Raw genomic sequence first — 18,181 nt, forward strand, 5'->3', positions numbered from 1 at the left:
CAACCTTTCAATGTTTTCTCCAACTGAGAGTTTTCTTGAGGGAAAAATGGGGCCAGGCATTGACTCCTCCGGGAGCTAGTGAAATGGAACAGATAGTTTGAATGGGAAATATATCCAAATTTATTACTAGAATATATTTTGCTCTTCAGTTAGAAAGTGTTAAACCTAGCCTGTAGAGATCCAGGGAGAGGTGGAAGTCTGACTTGGGTGTTGTAATACTAGAACAATCCTGGTCAGAGACATGCTTGGATAGTGTAACTTCAACTATTAATGCAAGATATGGGTCTGTTCAATATAAATTTTTTGTACCAACTATGTCTTATTCCACAAATCTAAGCCAGAAATATCAGAAATGTGCTTTAGGTGTGAAATAGAAGGAACATTTTTTCTTGCAACCTGGTCATGTGTTAAGGTCAGAGACCCTTTTGGTAAGAAATTTCTGAAATATTAACAAGAATTACAAGGGCGACTTTTCCGGGGATCCAGACATTATTTATTAGGCAATTTTATAGATATAAGCAAAGATCTCACACAATTTCAAATTTTGTTTGTTAGAATTGCACTGGCAGTGGCCAAAAAAGTGTATTGTAGTCACGTGGAAGTCAGAGTCTCCAGTTCCCTTGACGAGGTGGAGAGCAGAGACGGATAGCTGTATACCAATGGAAAAAATAACATACAATCTGAGGGAAAAGTATGATATGTTTTTGAAAATATGGCAACCATACTTGAACAATGTCAGTGCTCAACTTCTATAATGCTGCTAAAATCAAAGCTGATCACTCCCTAAAATCTGAGGTTAATTTAAACTGTGAGCTCTGATGATGTACAAAAGACAATTTAACAAAAGGGGGTTATAGCTTTTTTTGGAATGTGTGTCTTCTTGTTTTATGTAAAATTTTATATATGCATAAATGTGGATTTTTGTTCAAATTTTATAATTGTTAATTTATTTAATATTATTTTTATGAAAATTTTAAAAAGATTTAAAAAAGAATCTGAATGGTGGATCACCAAGAGGTGAATACTACAACATCAGAGCTGAGCTTAGTGTGGTCAAAGGGCTTCTACTCAGACTGAGCAGAATTGTCGTTCCTCAATCATTGCGCCAAGAGATGCTGAAGAGGGTGCATGAGGGGCACCTTGGAATTGAAAATTTATAAGTGGAGGGCCAGAACTACTGTTTATTGGCCAGGGATAAATGCTAACATTGACAGGATAGTTACAAGCTGTGAACCCTGTTTGAAACCACATAAAGCAGACAAAGGAACCCATGATAATAACTGTCATACCAGAGGAGCCAAGGAAGAAATTTGGAACCGATCTGTTCCACATGGATGGAAATAATTACTCTCTAGTTATTGATTATCTATCAAACTATCTGGAGACTGCCCTGCTTCCTAGCACACCTGCTACTTGTGTGATCAAATATATGAAATTGATCTTTGCAAGACATGGAATTCCTCAAATTGTCTACAGTGACAATGAAACATGCTACATTTGTAGAGAATTCCAGAATTTGCAGAAGAGTATGATTTTCAGCATATTCTCTGCATCTACAGTCAAACAGTAAGCCAGAGAAAGGAGTTCACATAGTTAAACAGTTTCTTAAGAAAGCACAAGACAATGGCTCAGATCCTTATCTCACTCTATTGAGTTACAGAGCTTTGCCACTTGAACATGGCATGTCACCCACTGACCTTCTGATGGGACGGAGACTATGCATAACACTTCCCTACTCTGCAGAGCCAAACAAGAACAGAGATGTCGAAGATGTTAAATGGAAACAAAAGCACCTGCAATGGAGACAAAAACAAACTATGACAGCAAGAAGCTTAGGGTCACTGGCAAACATGACACAGTGAGACTCAGAGTTTTGAACACTTGAGACAAAAAGGCTACTCTTCTAAATGAAGTTAATCCAAAATCCTATACTGTCAGAATAGAGAATGGTCAAATACTGAGGAAGAATTGAAAGAGCCTGCTGAAAACACAAAAGACACAGTAGGAACAGACAAATGCAGAGAATCCAGCCCCCACAGGAATAGAGGAAATACCACTAGTGCTACACAGTAGTGGACCAACAGAGCTGACACAAGCACCTGTGGTAAGAAGATCCACACATGTTATCAAAGCACCTGATAAAGTTATTCTCTAAAAGAAAGAGAACTGCACACTTAAAACATTTGTGCTATTGATGTTTGTGTTGAACTTTAAATAGAAATGAATACTGTATGTCATGTTGTTAGATTAAACATTTCAAGGAAAGGGGATGTAATGAGAGTTAGTGATAATCCTGACCACTAGAAGGAGTTGGAGATGAGTTGTTGCAGGTAGATTCAAAATGGATGCCTCCTTAAGGTTGTGAGTGCTTTAGCTACTAAAGAATAGTTGTTATAAAAGAAACCAAGTTTAAGTTTCTTTATTACAATTTAAAAAACATCACAGTTCATAGCCACATTTTTCTTAAATGTCAAAATGAAGCGCTCATTCACCAATTCAGCTGGCAGATCATTCCACACTCTTATCCCACTTTGCGTAAAGTTTCTTCTAATGTAGTCTTTAAACATTTCACCTTTCAACCTTATTCCATGTCCTCTAGTCCTTGTGTCATTTAACCTCAGTGGAAAAAGCATGCTATCTATACACTGTCTATACTCCTCGTAATTTTGTAAACCTTTATCAAATTTACCCTCATTTTTCAGCACTCCAGAGAATAAAGTCCTCATCTGTTTAACCTTTCCCTTTAACTCAATTTCTCAAGTCCTGGCAACATTCTTGTAAATCTTCTCTGCACTCATTCAATGTTATTAATATCCTTCCTGTAGTTAGGTGACCAAACTGGACACAACACTCCAAATGTGGCCTCATCAATGTCTTGTACAACTTCACCATAACATCCCAACTCCTATACTCAACACATTGATTTATGAAGCAAACAGGCCAGAAGATTTCTTTACAATCCTATCTAACTGTGACAACACTCTCAGGGAATTATATATCTGTATCCCCAGATCCCTCTGATCTACTGCACTCAAATGTGCCTTATCATTCACTGTGTTTGAGCTGTATTATTGCATCCAAGCACGAAATAAATCTCATACCTACATTAGGGTTCCCCAGGTTTTGTGCCTCTGTGGTTACTGACTATTTTAAGCCATAACACTTTATTACTAATTGTTAAAAACCCAGAGGTCTCCAAAACCCAGCAGCAATAAAAATTCACCAAGACAATTGGTTTGTTAAACAAAAATGGCTTTAAAGTTTTTTAAACATAAAAACAGGATCAAACTTTAACTTATTACTATTCATTTAACTTAACCCCCTTCTAATTCTAACTGCACATGTATGTAATGTGTATGTACTCAGGAAAGTTCTTTGTTTCACAGTCCAATCATTCACTTCTCACTTCTCCAAATTTACTGGAATCATACAATTCTTATACTGTGCACAGAATTTAACATTTATGGATCTTCACCAGGCTCTGGTGTTTAAAGTTAAGTAGTTACTGCTCAGGAAGGTTCTTGTTGTTTTCAGAGAGATATTTGTTGCTCGTTGGACACACACAAACTAATTTCCTCCAATCAGTCACTCATTGTCTTGCTGAAGAAACTTGCCCCATCATGGGTTTTCCAAATGATAACCTCTTTTTCCAGGTCACCACAGAGTTGCACTTGTTTCCCTTATTCAGGAGAAGCACTCTAGCCAGCCATTTCCTCTTGTAAGGGCTACAAGGATTTTGAACAGGCTGAACTCAGAACTCACAACCCATCTTCAAAATGGGGTCTTTCAACAAGCCAGCCAGCTTGCCACTTTGCAGTCTCAATTGCTACTGGAGAACTGACTTCTCTCTCTCTCTCTTTCTGAGAGAAGAATCCTGTTTGCTTTTTTCTCTCTCTGCTTGTAAAAACTGAATACTTCTTGTAAGGCTCCAAGCCCAATCTTTGAAAGATCTTATCAGCACTTGAGCCTAGACTCTTGTTCCCATTTGCACCTCCTTTTAAAGTTCTTTCCAAAGCAGTTCCATTGTCTCTGCAAAATCACTTGGAGCCTCAATGTCTAACTTCAGCAAAGCTCTTGGATTTTAAATGAGATGTCTTTTGTGAAGTGTTACTCTGTTTGTGAAGTAACCTACACTAAACCCTCCACAATCTATCTCTTTTAAAGACCTATTTATCCATAATCATAATAATATAACCTGTAACACTAATGAAGCCACTTCTTATGAAAGGGATCACATCTAGTGATGATATCATAGAGCATGATCAGGCACATATAAAAATGAAGTCTTTAGGATTTTTTATATTAAACAATCATACATAATACTAATCATCAAAATTACTGCACAGATGAAGAAGTGATGAGGGAAAGGAAATTCCATTTGATGGAACACTAGAAATGGTCCATCTTATGGGCAACTGTAAATGTGATCTACTGCTTACAAATAGATCAAAAAGGGCAGACAAAGAATCACTGGAGAAATTCAAAAGGTTAGACAGCACCCATGAGTAGAATTGGTGAGACAGTATTCGTGGGTAGAAATGATTAACTCATCAATTTTACCCATGGACAATGCCTGACATTCTGAATTACTCCAGCAATTTTTTGTCTGTTCAAAATGCCAGCATGTGCATCTTTTGTGTTTCTCTTGAATCAAGAAAGGATTTTCCTCCCAACCCTCATGGTAACAACTGCCTTAAATTATTTTCCAATTGGATGCTTTCAATGGTCATTGCTACCCTTACCACATTAGTCCATCAATCATAGCATCAGAAAGGTACTAGATGCTGAAAACTTAAGGGATGGATATTCTATTTCCTTCCCAATCGAAATAAAAGGGCAAGTTTACTCGACCAAAATCGTCAAATGCCCATTGCACCACAACTGCTTCCTGACCCAAGTTTCTCTAGCACAGTGGTTCCCAACCTTTTTCTTCCAACTCACATACCACTTTAATTATTCTCTATGTCATTGGTGCTCTGTGATTAGTAAGGGATTGCTTAAGGTGATATGTGAGTGGGAAGAGAAGGTTGAGAATCACTGCTCAAGACCCAATTGTTACTGAAATATTTTGCTTGGGAAAAATTATCATTGGTCCATTTCCTTTGGAGTTATGAAACCATGCACATAACGAGTCAATTAGGTATGATTAAAACAGTGGTTTTCAAATTTATTTCTTTTCACCCACATCCCACCTTAAGCAATCCCTTACTAATCACAAAACACCTATGGCATAGGGAATACTTAAAGTGGTATGTAAGTTGGAAGAAAAAGGTTGGGAACCACTGCTCTAGTAGTTTGTGTTTTGTTCCTGATCCCGAAGAAACTGATTAGTGTCCATTGAAACTGACATGTGGGATTCCAACCAGTGCAAATAACAATTGATAGAAAGAATCAGAGAGCAATTTGATGGTTTGAAATCCTTTAATTTCAGATGATCTGTCTAACATCACAAGGTAAAGGTACAGAATGAGGCCATTTTGGCCCATCAAGTCTGCTCTGCCACTCCACCATGAGCTAAATCATTCTCACATCTAGTTCCAATTTCCAGCCTTTTCCCAATTTCCCTTGATACCTTGACTAATTAGATACCTATCAATTTCCTCCTAAACTCCCCCAATGATCGGGCCTCCACAGCTGTATGTGGCAACGAATTGCACAAAGCCATGATCCTCAGGCTAAATAATTTTTTCCTCATCTCTGTTTTAAATGGGTCATTTCTATTCAAAGACTGTGCCCTCTTGTCCTGGACTCACCCACCAAGGGAAACATGTTATTCACATCTACTCTGTCCAATCCTTTTAGCATTCAAAATGTTTCTATGAGATCCGCTCTTATTCTTCTATCCGAAAGAGCTGATAAACAGTCCTCATATATTACCCCTTGTATTCCAGGATTCATCATCATAAATCTTTTCTGAAGTCTCTCCAAAAGCAGTACATCCCTTCTAAGATAAGGGGCCCAAGATTGCACGCAGTACTCCAAATGAGGTCTCACCAGTGCCCCATCGAGCCTCATCTACACCTTGTACATTATTCCTTTTGAAATGAATGCCAACATAGCATTCGCTTTCTTTACTGACGATCCAACCTGCTGGTTAACTTTAGGGTACCCTGCAAGAAGTCCCCAAAGTCTCTTTGCATTTATGAATTTTCAATTTTCTCCCTATCCAAATAATAATCTGCCTGTTTATTTCTTCTTCCAAAATGTACAACAGTACATTTCCCAACATTATACCTCATCTGCCATTTCTTTGCCCACTCTCCTAAGCTGTCCAAGTCTTTCTGCAACCTTTCAGTTTCTTCAACACATCCAGCTCCTCCACCTGTCTTGGTGTCATCTACAAACTTAGCCACAAAACTATTTAATCCATAATCTAAATCATTGATATACATTGTAAACAGAAGTGGAACACCACTAGTAACCGACAACCAACTAGAGTAGGACCACTCTTTGGTTTCTGCCTGTCAGCCAATGCTCCACCCAATCTAATATTTTTCCTGTAATTCCATGGGCTCTCATCTTATTAAGCAAGCTCTAATGCAGCATCTTAGTGAAGGCCTTTTGAAAATCCAAATACATAATGTCCACAGCCCCTCCCTTGCCCATCTACTTGAGATTACCTCAAAAAATTCCAATAGGTTGGTCAAGCAGGATCTCCCCTTCATGAAACAATGCTGACATGGACTTATCATGTCATGCACCTCAAGGTATTTCATAACTTCATCCTTGAGGATCGACTCCAATAACTTTCCAACGACCAATGTCAGACTAATAGACCTGTAATTTTATTTTTTCTGCCACCCTCCTTTCTTAAACAGCAAAACTACATTTGTGACCTTCCAGTCCTCTGGAACCATGCCAAAGTCTATTGATTCCTGGAAAATCATTTCCAATGCCTCCACAATCTCAAAAGCCACCTCATTCAGAACCCATTGGAGACTTATCTATCTTAAATTAATTTAGCTTACCAAGCACTTTCTCTCTAGTAATCTTGACTGTACAATTCTATTCCCCTGAGATCTCTATCAGGTAAATTGTTAATGTCTTCCACAGAAAAGACTTGTGATTGGTGTGCTGTGCAGCGAACGAAAGAAAAAGCTGTGAGTGAATTGAACCAACCAACTGACTTTACTGGAACTCTCTGAGAGCTTATTAGCACGACTTCCACGATCCTTTGCAACCCCCCCCCCCCCCCCCCCCCGCCTCTTCCTCCCACTAGGACCATTGTGATGTCAGGCCAGTGAGAGCCTGCACCTCTGTGACCTGGTTTGCTTGTGGATCAATGCAGCCTACTACAATTGATGTAAAATACTCATTTAGTTCCTCTGCCATGTCTTTGTTATCCATTATCATTTTTTCAGCATCATTTTCAATCAGTCCCATGTCTTTCTTTTAGTCTTCATATATTTTAAAAACTCTTATTATCCTTTTGTATGTTATTTGCCAACTTCCTTTCATAATCCATCTTTTCTTTCCTAATGACTTTCATAGTTTCTTTCTTTAAGTTTTTAAAAGTTTCCCAGTTCTGTTGTTCCACTATTTTTTGCCTCTTTGAATGCTCTCCCTTTTGCTTTTATTTTAGCCTTAACTTTGTTAGCCTCATTTATGCTATTTTTCCCATTCATAATTTTTTTTTCTTGGAATATATCTATCCTGAACATTCCTTATTTCTTGTAGAAATATCATCCAATTCTGCTCTGCCATCCCTCCATTTAGCTTATTTTTCCAGTCAACTTGCACCAGTTCCTCTCTCGTACCACTGTAATTTCCTTTGCTCCACTGAAATATTGGCATACCAGATACCAGCTTCTCCTTTTCAAATTTGAAACTGAACTCAGTCATATTATGATCACTATTTCCCTAAGGGTTCCATGACCTTTAGTTCCAGAATCACCTCAGGTTCATTACACATCACCCAATTTAAAACCGCTGATCCCCTGGCGGATTTATTGACAAGTTGCTCCAAAAAGCCATCCTGTAGACATTCTACCAACTTTCTCTCCTGAGAGCCAGTATCTTCCTGACTTTCCCAATCCTATTTCATGTTAAAATCCCCATAATTATTTTGACATTTTCCTTCTGACACATTTTTTTCTATTTCCAGCTGTAACTTGTAGTCCACTTTCCAGCTGCTGTTTGGGGGCCAATATATAACCGCTATTCGGGTCCTTTTACCATTCCCATTTCTTTACTCAACCCATAAGAATTCTACCACTTATGGTCCTATGTCCTTTCTTTCTAGTGCTTACCATCAAGACCAAGCCACTCCCTTTACCTACCTGTCTATCTTTCCTATACACTGTGTACTCTTGGACATTAATCATTAAGCCATGTCTTGGTGATGGCCACAATGTCACATCTTTTAATCTGTAGCTGTATAACAAGGTTATCTACTTTGTTTTTAATGCTCCATGCATTTAAGTACAGTACACTTAGACCAGTATCTGTTTACGATTTTGCTGTCTAATGTTAATGAACCTAACCTGTAAATCAAGAAAAGATATTTCTGGAAAGCTCTGCAACAATTTTAGCATAACGTTCAGCATAATATCCCTTTTGACGCAGTCCTGGGGCTTTGGTCAATGGCAATCACACAGTAGCTATACTTCATAACTTCATCCTTGAGGATCGACTCCAATAATTGTGAGGAGTTTGAGGAGATTTGGTATGTCACCATAATGTCTTGTAAATTTCTACAGGTGTGGTGCGGAGAGCAATCTAACTGGTTGTATCACTGTCTGGAATGTAGGTGCCAATGCCCAAACAAGATAAAACTACAGAGAGTTACGTACTAGGCCAGCGCCATCACATGCATCAATCTCCACTCATTCGAAGACATCTACAAGAGGCAGTGTCTTAAGAAAGGAGCCTCTATCCTCAAGGACACTCACCACCTAGGTCATGCCCTCTTCACCCTGCTACTATTGGGAAGGAGATGCAGCTTCTCCACCTCTGCCATCAGATTTCTGAATGGACAATTACCACAATGAATCACTTTCTCTTATTGTTTTTCCCTAATTTATTTATTTTTAAATGTAATTTTATGACAATGCAATGCTGCCACAAAAAAAAAATGCATTTTGTGATGTTTATGACAAGAAATTCTGATTCTGGAAATTTACAGGTTTGATTGGTAATCTGAGGTCCTGATCAGTAAAGGCTTATCATTCAAGGAATGCTTCAACAGACTAAACCCAAACTATAGATAAGATAAAATAACATCATTGCAATTTAAATGTGATAAAGTCTGATTTTGAATGGCTAGTAAATCTGATAAAAGTGCCTGCCTTTTTTTTGTGGCTTTGTGGAGCAATTCATGCGACAATGCTGCACATACATAATTCCCCAATAGGCACTTTCAGGTGGCTGATTACTCCGCATGTAAAGTCACATGTTTAGGCAATATACGGATGTTTTGAGACCACCTGAATGCGCAGGAGGCGCTCTTGAGGTGAGCTATGTAACCCGAGAGGGATAATCAGCTCAGCTCAGTGGCTCCCCCAGCCACCTGAATGCAACTGGTTGAAAGTGGATGTTAAAGGGTCAGGCTGCTGGTCACAGCTGACACTGGGCAGGAGCCGGACTGAGCTCAGAGCCGCATCCCGTGCAGCTGTGTCCTTTAGGTGGCCAGCGTTGCGCTTTAAATGCTGCCACCTGAATGGCAATTTAAAGGGCTGTGTCTGCTTCTTCAGGTGCATTCTTAGCGTAGAATGCACCTGAAAAAGCCTAATGATTACTTTGGTACTGCCTCATACACCCATGATGAGCTCATTGACTTCATCCACTATGCTGCCAACTTCCACTTGGTCCATCTCTAGCAACACTCTCCCCTTTCTTGATCTCTCTGTTTCCATCACAGGAGACAGATTCTCAACAGACATCTTCAACAAACCCTTCAACTCTCACAGCAACCTCAAATAGAACCCAGTAGACTGAATATGCCTGGGATTGTTTGATCCTGGAAGCTAAGCAGGCACAGGACTGGTCAGAATTTGGAGGGGAAAGCGCCTAGGAACATCAGGTGCTGTAGGTTTCTGTGAGGGCTGCTAGACAAGATGGCGAATCTGTATGCCTTACAGTAGATAAAAGTTAAATAATGTAATGTATGTTACATTCTAAATGCAGTATTACATGACAATAATCAAACCTTTACTTTTACTACACCTTGTCACACTCTGTCTCCATTACACCCGCTCCCAGGGATGAGGTATTCCATGCAAGATAATCTGAAATGACGCCCTTCTTCAAAAAAAACATGGCTTCCCCTCTACTACCATCAACTTGACCCTCACCCAGATATCTTCCATTATCCGCACATCTGCCTTGGTCCCATCTGTCCCCGCACAAAAAAAGAATAGATTCCCCTTGTCCTCACCGACCAATCCGCCTGCCTCTGCATCCAACAAATTATCCTCCACCATTTCTGCCACCTACTACATGATCCCACACCAGAGACATCGTCCCCTCTCCACCCCTCTCTGACTTCTGTAGGGATAGCTCATCCCTTCCCACCAATTGCCCCTTTGGCATCAACCCCTGTCACTGCAAGAGGTGCTTCATTTGCACCCACACCTCCTCCCTCATCACCAATCATGGCTCCAAACAGTTCTTCCAAAAGAAGGAACACTTCACTTGTGAATCTGCGGGGATCATCTGCTGCATCTGGTGCTCCATCTGTGGAGTTGTGGTCTCCGGACTGGACACAGACTAATGCATCGCTGAGCATCTTTGCTCTGTCTGCTGCAATAGCGGGGATCTCCCAGTGGCCACCCATTTCAATACTCTGCCTCATTTCCATGCTGACATCTCTGTCCAAGGAACATCCCCTCATATTCTGTTTGGACACCTCTAACTAGATGGCATTAACATTGATTTTCCTGGTTCCATTAGCACTTCTCCCACCCACTGTTTCTTTCTCTATTCCTCTCTCTCCTTTCCTCCAGCTCTTTCTCTCGCTCTCTCTCTCCTCCCCTCTGCCCCTTTTCCTCCGTCTCCTTTCCTCCAGCTGTGTTCAGAGTCACACCACTTCCTTGATCAATTCTCATCTTTTCTCTCCTGTTCTGCTATCTTTTTCCAGTTATCATCAATTTCCTGTTGGCCTGTGCTCCTCCTCCCCCAGCATTTTTATTCAGGTGCCTACCTGCTTTTTACTCATCCCTTGAAGGATTCAGGCCCGAAACGTTGGTAATATATACCCTTATCTCCTGCAGAGCCCTCCAGTATTTTTGTGTGTTTGACTAAGAGTATCTCAAAACCCCACCCAAAGAAAATCTCTGAAAGCATTTAAAAAGCAGGCCTTGATGTGGAGGATAAGAACAGCTGGACAAATTGGATGGGATTCTTGAAAAAGCAAGGGTTGAGTTTGATGCAAAGAAAGCACAATCGTGAGAACAAAAGTGCTGGAGAAACTCAGCAGGTCACGCAGCACCCACAGGAAGAAAAGGATAACCAACGTCAGGCACCTTGAGGTGCAGATAGGATGTTTAAGTTGGGATTACCACTGGCGCAGATTCCAAGGGCCAGTGGCTCTTAACCTTTTTTTCCCCACTCACATACCACCTAAGGGCAGGATGGTTGGTTAGCGCAACGCCTTCACAGCAGCAGCTAGTGGAACCTTGGTTCGAATCCCTCCTTGTCTGTAAGGAGTTTGGACGTTCTCCCCATGTCTGCGTGGGTTTTCCCCCAAGGGCTCCGGTTTCCTCCCACCCTTCAAAAACATAACGGTTAATTGGATCTAAATTGGGCTGAAATGGCCTATTACCGTGCTGTATGTCTAAATTGAATCCCTTACTAAGCACAGAGCACCTATGGTCCTCTAACCTAAGAGGTTGAGAACCACTGTGACATGCTCTGAAAGGGCTCTGCCCCCTGAAAGGGCTCTGCCTTCCATGTACTCCAGTATTTCACAATTCTACCTCGGGGAAAAAAAGACTGACTCTACCCTCTGGTAGCTTTTAAAACCTTCTATCAGGTCTCTTCCCTGTCTGCTATTCTGTCGAGTTGACGAGGGAGCTGAATGACTGTCTGAACGGAACACATCTGCAGTGGCTCTGGGGAGTGGCATTGAAGTGAAAGCACATTAGAGGAACTCAGCCCGGTCTTTCTCCAGCATTTACTGCAATCACAGACTCCCGTCTTTCACTCTGTTCACATTGAAGGAACGGCCACGACGAGCTGAGTGGGCTCCTTCTGCGGGATGTGGATCCTCCGGTTCTTTGCCCTTAAGATCCCTTCATAATGGGCAGGTGGGATTTGTTCCGATGCGGGGGAAACGAGCGCAGAGGCGAACGGCAGCGGTCTCTTTTCCCTTTCTCACCCCGGCCACCCATGCCCCCCCCGCCACCCATGCCCCCCCCGGCCACCCATGTCCCCCCCCCCCGGCCACCCATGTCCCCCCCCCCCGGCCACCCATGCCCCCCCCCCGGCCACCCATGTCCCCCCCCCGGCCACCCATGTCCCCCCCGGCCCCCCATCACGTCAATGCTAGCGTGTGCTCTACTCAAATAGAGTGGGACAACTGCAAATAAAATGTGAGCATTTGTGGAGGGGAGGAGGAGTCAGGGAGCCGAGTGGATTTCAGTGGGTCATTTCAGACGAGAGAGGCTGACGCAACTCGGAGGACCAACGACTCCGGCTGCCGTAAAACAAAGCATTAGATGAGTGTTGCATCTGCAGGAGGGTCCGAGTGGTGCATCTGCAGGAGGGTCCCTGGTCTGCGCGCACACGGCAAGGTAGGAACCTGCGCACAGTTTCACCGCGCGGGCGTTGGCGAGGCGGCTCGAACGTCGGGTCGGGCTCACCACCCACACTCCCTCACCCCCACCGTGAGCTGGCAGGTTGCGAGTGGATTTTTGTTGTAGGTCTCTTTGTGTTTTCCTGCAGCGACCGACCTCGGCTTGGTCTGCTGCGGGACGTGGTCAGTCGATGCCGCAGAGTTTCGTCTCGATCTGCATGTGTGAGTCCGGGCGCTGTGTTGACTGATAGAACTTGTTCCCAGGGTGGGGGGGAGAATTAAAGGGGCTGCTTTCTTGTAAAGTGGCATTGACTCGAACACGTGGCATAATCTGCAGTCGAGGATCCGAAACGCTATTCAGTAACGATCTTAACAGAGAGAGAGAGAGAGATACTGTAGTCAATCGCCTCTTTCTGTAATGCAGCCTGGGCAGAGGTAATATTTCAGCGCTGTGTCCCCGCTGTCCAATCCCACCGGCGCCGCCACGATACCAGGCAGCGTGTTGTCAAAGCAGAATGTAACCTTTCATTCGAACATGTCCCGCATAACAAAACGTGGTCTGCTTCCGATTAGCATCCGATCACGTTCAAATAATTGCCGCATTTACACCGGGTAATCTTCCTTTGCCACCGCTCTCTACGTCCCTCCCCCCCCCCCCCCCCCCCTTCCCCTCCATCCGAATTCATTGTGTGGTGAAGACGACTGTAGCGTACTTAGAAACGATACATTATCCTCGAGGACTCGAGTGGATTTCCCGCCGGTGACAGGATGGAGGGGAGGGGATGGAGGGGAGGGGATGGAGGGGAGGGGATGGAGGGGAGGGGATGGAGGGGAGGGGATGGAGGGGAGGGGATGGAGGGGAGGGGATGGAGGGGAGGGGATGGAGGGGAGGGGATGGAGGGGAGGGGATGGAGGGGAGGGGATGGAGGGGAGGGGATGGAGGGGAGACCCACCTTGGTACTAAGGTACTCGACGCAGAAATTGATGAAAATATAAGGCTCCGTAAAGAGAAAATGCGGGTTAGGTGCTTTCACTTGTTCTGCAGAAACGCACGGCATCTTTGAACAGAAGGGGCAGGGTTACAATTGCATGCGTTTAGCCTCGTCCTTTTCCCCTTTGGGGATGTCCACAAACCCTGCTGTGCATTTTCAACATTTTCGCCATTTCCAGGCTGGAGTCCTTGCTCGGTCTGCTGCACAAATGCTCGCTGTCTGGGCAAGATCCGCAGTAGATTTTAATTTATGCGAGGAATATTGTTAGAGATGGTTAAAACCAGGAAGGATTAAAAAAGCATAGGGACTGTCCGAGTTTCTTAGAAGTCGCAAAGAAGCAGATCTTTTAAAATGCCAGAACAAGGGTATTTGTTTGGATAAGGTAGGTGGAGGTGATTGAGAATTCGATTAGTGAAAGCCAATTCAATTGTCACATTCCAAGAGGTGTGGAGAGAAAAAAAATCGAGACCCCCAACCTTTCAAAGCTGTGAGGGTGGGGACTGGGAATGTCTGGATTGCTCATAGAGAACGGAGGGGCTCAATGGGCCATGCATTAACGGTTCTCTAACTGAATGCTCCCAAATGTAAGTAGCACTGGCAAGGACAAAGATTTCTTTCTTTTTAAAAATTCTTCATTGAGTTGAAGATAAAAACAATGTTTTCGTGAGCAATCTCAGAAAGACTGTTTTAGCAGTCTTGCCATTCAAGATGAAGAAAAATGCAGCAAAGCTAAGAGTGGAGAGATCCTGTACTTGAAGAACAGTGATGACATTTTATAATCCAAAAGTTTTTTCAGTGATTCTGTAGCAGTTTTCATTGGAAGTACCACACTGGGCTTGGAGGGGAACAAAATCCCCTCCAGGTTGATGAATTCAGGACCCATCACCCTCAAGCTCATAATATTCCTGTACCCGACCTGTGACCTGGTGCAGTGATCATTTTACATTTTAAGCTTGTAGTCAATTTTTTAATCGATGCCCATAAGAGTGCCAATAAGGATTCCAATGTTGACAGAGAGCAGCCACGTTTGATAGATATTTCCAGCATCATGACATGTTCTGAAATAGTCAAGTGTTAATGGAGAATGGATTTCACAAATGCCTCTTGATTGTCATTTTGGCCAGAATCATTGGGATCAGAATATACAGACCTGAAAGTCAACTGATTGAAAGATTGAAATGCTGATAATGTGAGAAATTACTTTTGCAACCTGGCGATAGCTTTTGTCTTCAGAAAATATGTTGTAGCAATGAACTGAATTAAAAAAAAACTTGTGGCTTTCAGATATAAAATAAGTTGATAATTTTGGGGGTGAAATGCTACATTAAAGCTTTAGATCATTTAGGAATCATCTCTTCACATTGTCCCATTTAGCTTGATTTTTTTTTTCTGTTTTTTGTGTGTATGTATGCATAGATATTTCTTCATATTTCTTTTTAAGATATTGATGCTCAACACGTCTTCTTCACTTTCCTGCAGTCTATGTGTCTGGATTTCTTGTTATTCTCCTGTTTTGTACACGGATGCATTCAGTTATTTCTGAACTTAAAAACAAATTAAGAACTCCATTGGTAGACATCAAGCAGCCACAATGACAACTTTTATGGTTGTGATGTATGTTAAGCTGTATCATTTTAAAATCAATCCCACTTTGAAGTTATCAATCTTCTATTACTGTGAAAGAGAGAAGTTTTTGCATACTTTTAATTGTCCACTTGATCTACAGGATGTGTATTAAAATGAATTCATTTCAGAACTTCGGTATTCTCAGGCCAGTGACTGTTTTTAGGAAATGTAAATCTTATTTAGCGTCTTTACTGGTGTCAGGTAGTTCCAAAGCACTTTACAATGAAGCTTTTAAAAAAGATCTTACTTTTTTAGGCTCTTTCAATGAACCAGACAAGGTTTTCCAACGAGCCCTTTATTATTTGACATTGCCCTGGAACCACTGGCTTCGTGACTCACCCAAAACATTATTTGTGGGGATGGGATACATAAGGAATCATTATTTGCAGATGATTTGTTACTATATATTTCTAACCCTGAGAAATCTATCCCTGCAGTACTGTTAGTACTTGCTCATTTTAGAAGTTTTTCTGACTATAAATTGAACCTTAATAAAAATGAGCTTTTCCTATTAAATATGCAAGTTCCAATCTATCAATAATCTCCATTTAGATTGGTCACTAATCATTTTACTTATTTGGGTGTCAAAATTACTAAGAAGCAATAAGGATTTATTTAAGGTTAACTTTTTACCTTTAATTGACAATGTTAAACAATTGTTTACTAAATAGTCTTTTTTGTCCTTATTGATTGGTTGAGTTGATGCAATTAAAATAAATATTTTACCTAATTTTTTGTATCTGTTTCAGGCAGTTCCAACCTTCATCCCTAAGTTCTTTTTTGATATTATTGATTCTAGAATTTCTTGATACCTATGGCAGAATAAGAACCCTAGATTGAGTAAGAAATATTTACAGAAATAAAAAAAAAAGGACGGTGATATGGCATTACCTAATTTTAGTTTCAATATTGGGCAATTAATATTCGGTATATAATTTTCTGGTCACAAGATTTGGATGAAATTCAATGTCCATGATGGGTGAGTCTTGAGCGCGGGTTTGTGCAGGGTTCTAGGGGCTTCGTTCCTCTTTGCACTCACTAAATTGAATAAACAAATGACGAATCCAATATTTAAACATTCAATATGAATATGGTTTCAATTTCGTAAGTTGTTTGGAATGAACAAATTTATCTTGTCAAGTTCTATTCTATCTTTTTTTTTCTTGCAACCATCTAGAATTGATCAAGCTTTTCTTTTATGGAATATGAAGGTAACAGTATGTTTTCACAATTTATTTATGGATAACTGTCTCATGTCTTTTCTTTCTTTTAAAATTATTTTTATTGAGTTTTATCAGAAAAGCAAACAAAAAAGCCGTAAATCAATAGCAATGAAACCTTTGCAGAATTTCAAATACCAACATATGGTACTGTAGCAATACTACTTAATTCTAACTCCAATAAATGATAATACATACAATATTATAAGAGATAAATAATAATAAATGAAAAGAAAAAAAATTCAAACCCACAGCAATCAAGGTTAAAATTCATATTGTAAGTAGAGTTAAATCCAAACAAGCGGCCTCAGAGGATCCAAGCAAACACACACAGTGAAATTCATCATCGCTCCCAATTAGTCAAATTATGGAAGTGAGCTGTAAATGGGCCCTGTCTTATCAAAATAAATCTTGATTTTCATAACATTATGCCTAATTCACTCCAGATTTAAAAATGGCATAATATCTAATAGCCTTGATTATGTGTAGGTGGGAACTCATCTTTCCATTTAAAAAAATTTGCTCTTCTTGATAATAAAGTGGAGAATGCTATAACTTGTCTTTGATTAGAAGATAAAAATAATATTTATATCTTTAGAAAAACCAAATGGTACAATTACCAATATGTATCTAAAGTGACCCTAAATATGATTGGAAAAAGTTCTAAAAATGTCAGTCCAATATCTTTGCAAATTAGGGCAAGTCCAAAACATATGTAACAATGAGGCATCGAGTATTTTACATTTGTCACAAAGTGAACTAATATCAGAATAAATTTGAGCAAGTTTGACTTTCGAGAAATGTACACGATGTAGCACTTTGAATTGAATAAGACTATGCCAAGCACACAATGATGAAACGTAAATCAGGCCTACAATTGAAGCCCATTCTTCTTCTGAGAAGAGATATTCAGATTATTCTGCTATTCAATTTGTTCCCAAGTCCTTTTTTTGTTAATTTTGAATCAATTATGTCATATATATGGCAAAAAAAGAAACCTAGATTGAATAAAAGGTATCTTCAGAACATTGGAAATAATGGGGGATTAGCCCTAACTAATTTCCATTTTAACTACTGGGCTATAGACATAAGAAATTTTACTTTTGTTGTATTGTGAAAAGACAGATGAATATCCTAATGGGATTGAGAAGGAGTTTAAGTCCCTCAGAAGTATGTCCCTATACTTCTGTCTGCCTCTTAATAAATTCACAAAAATCCTTCCTCTTTAATAATGTAGCATTAAGGTGCATCTGTTCATGCTTACTTGCTTTTACATTTTTGTGATAGTCAGTTAATGGCGAGTGGTCTGATAAAAGTCTTGCCAAATACACCACTCTCCGTTGTAACTGGTGAGATATTAAAAATAAGTCAATCCTTATATGTATATCTTGTACCTGTAAATGGAATGAATAGTCTCTTTCTAAAGGGTTGAACCATCTCCATATATCAATTAGATTTTAATTCTTCATAATTGACAACAGACTGGGTGAGTATTTACCAAAATTAATACATCCAGATCAGGTTGGATTTGTTAAAGGAAGACATTTTTCAAATAGCCTAGGTAAATTATTCAATATAATACATTTGGCAAAATCAAGGTTGAATCCAAA

General features: G+C 40.5%; 1 protein-coding gene across 5 annotated transcripts in view; it reads left to right on the forward strand.

Moving 5' to 3' along the window:
- Window positions 1-11,960: 11,960 nt before the first annotated feature.
- The window catches only part of slc6a9 (solute carrier family 6 member 9), a 292,380-nt gene continuing 286,159 nt past the window's right edge, over window positions 11,961-18,181 (forward strand). For 2 of the 5 annotated variants that reach the window (XM_069938843.1, XM_069938848.1), the window contains exon 1: window positions 12,565-12,731. The gene's annotated coding sequence lies outside the window, so the exon portion shown is untranslated. Of the gene's footprint in view, window positions 12,246-12,564; window positions 12,732-12,882; window positions 12,956-13,079; window positions 13,169-18,181 lie in introns of those variants that run through there. The other 3 variants (XM_069938844.1, XM_069938845.1, XM_069938846.1) reach the window with 3 other exon arrangements.

The sequence above is a fragment of the Narcine bancroftii genome, chromosome 5 (assembly GCF_036971445.1).
Source record: "Narcine bancroftii isolate sNarBan1 chromosome 5, sNarBan1.hap1, whole genome shotgun sequence".
Classification (NCBI taxonomy): Eukaryota; Metazoa; Chordata; class Chondrichthyes; order Torpediniformes; family Narcinidae; genus Narcine; species Narcine bancroftii.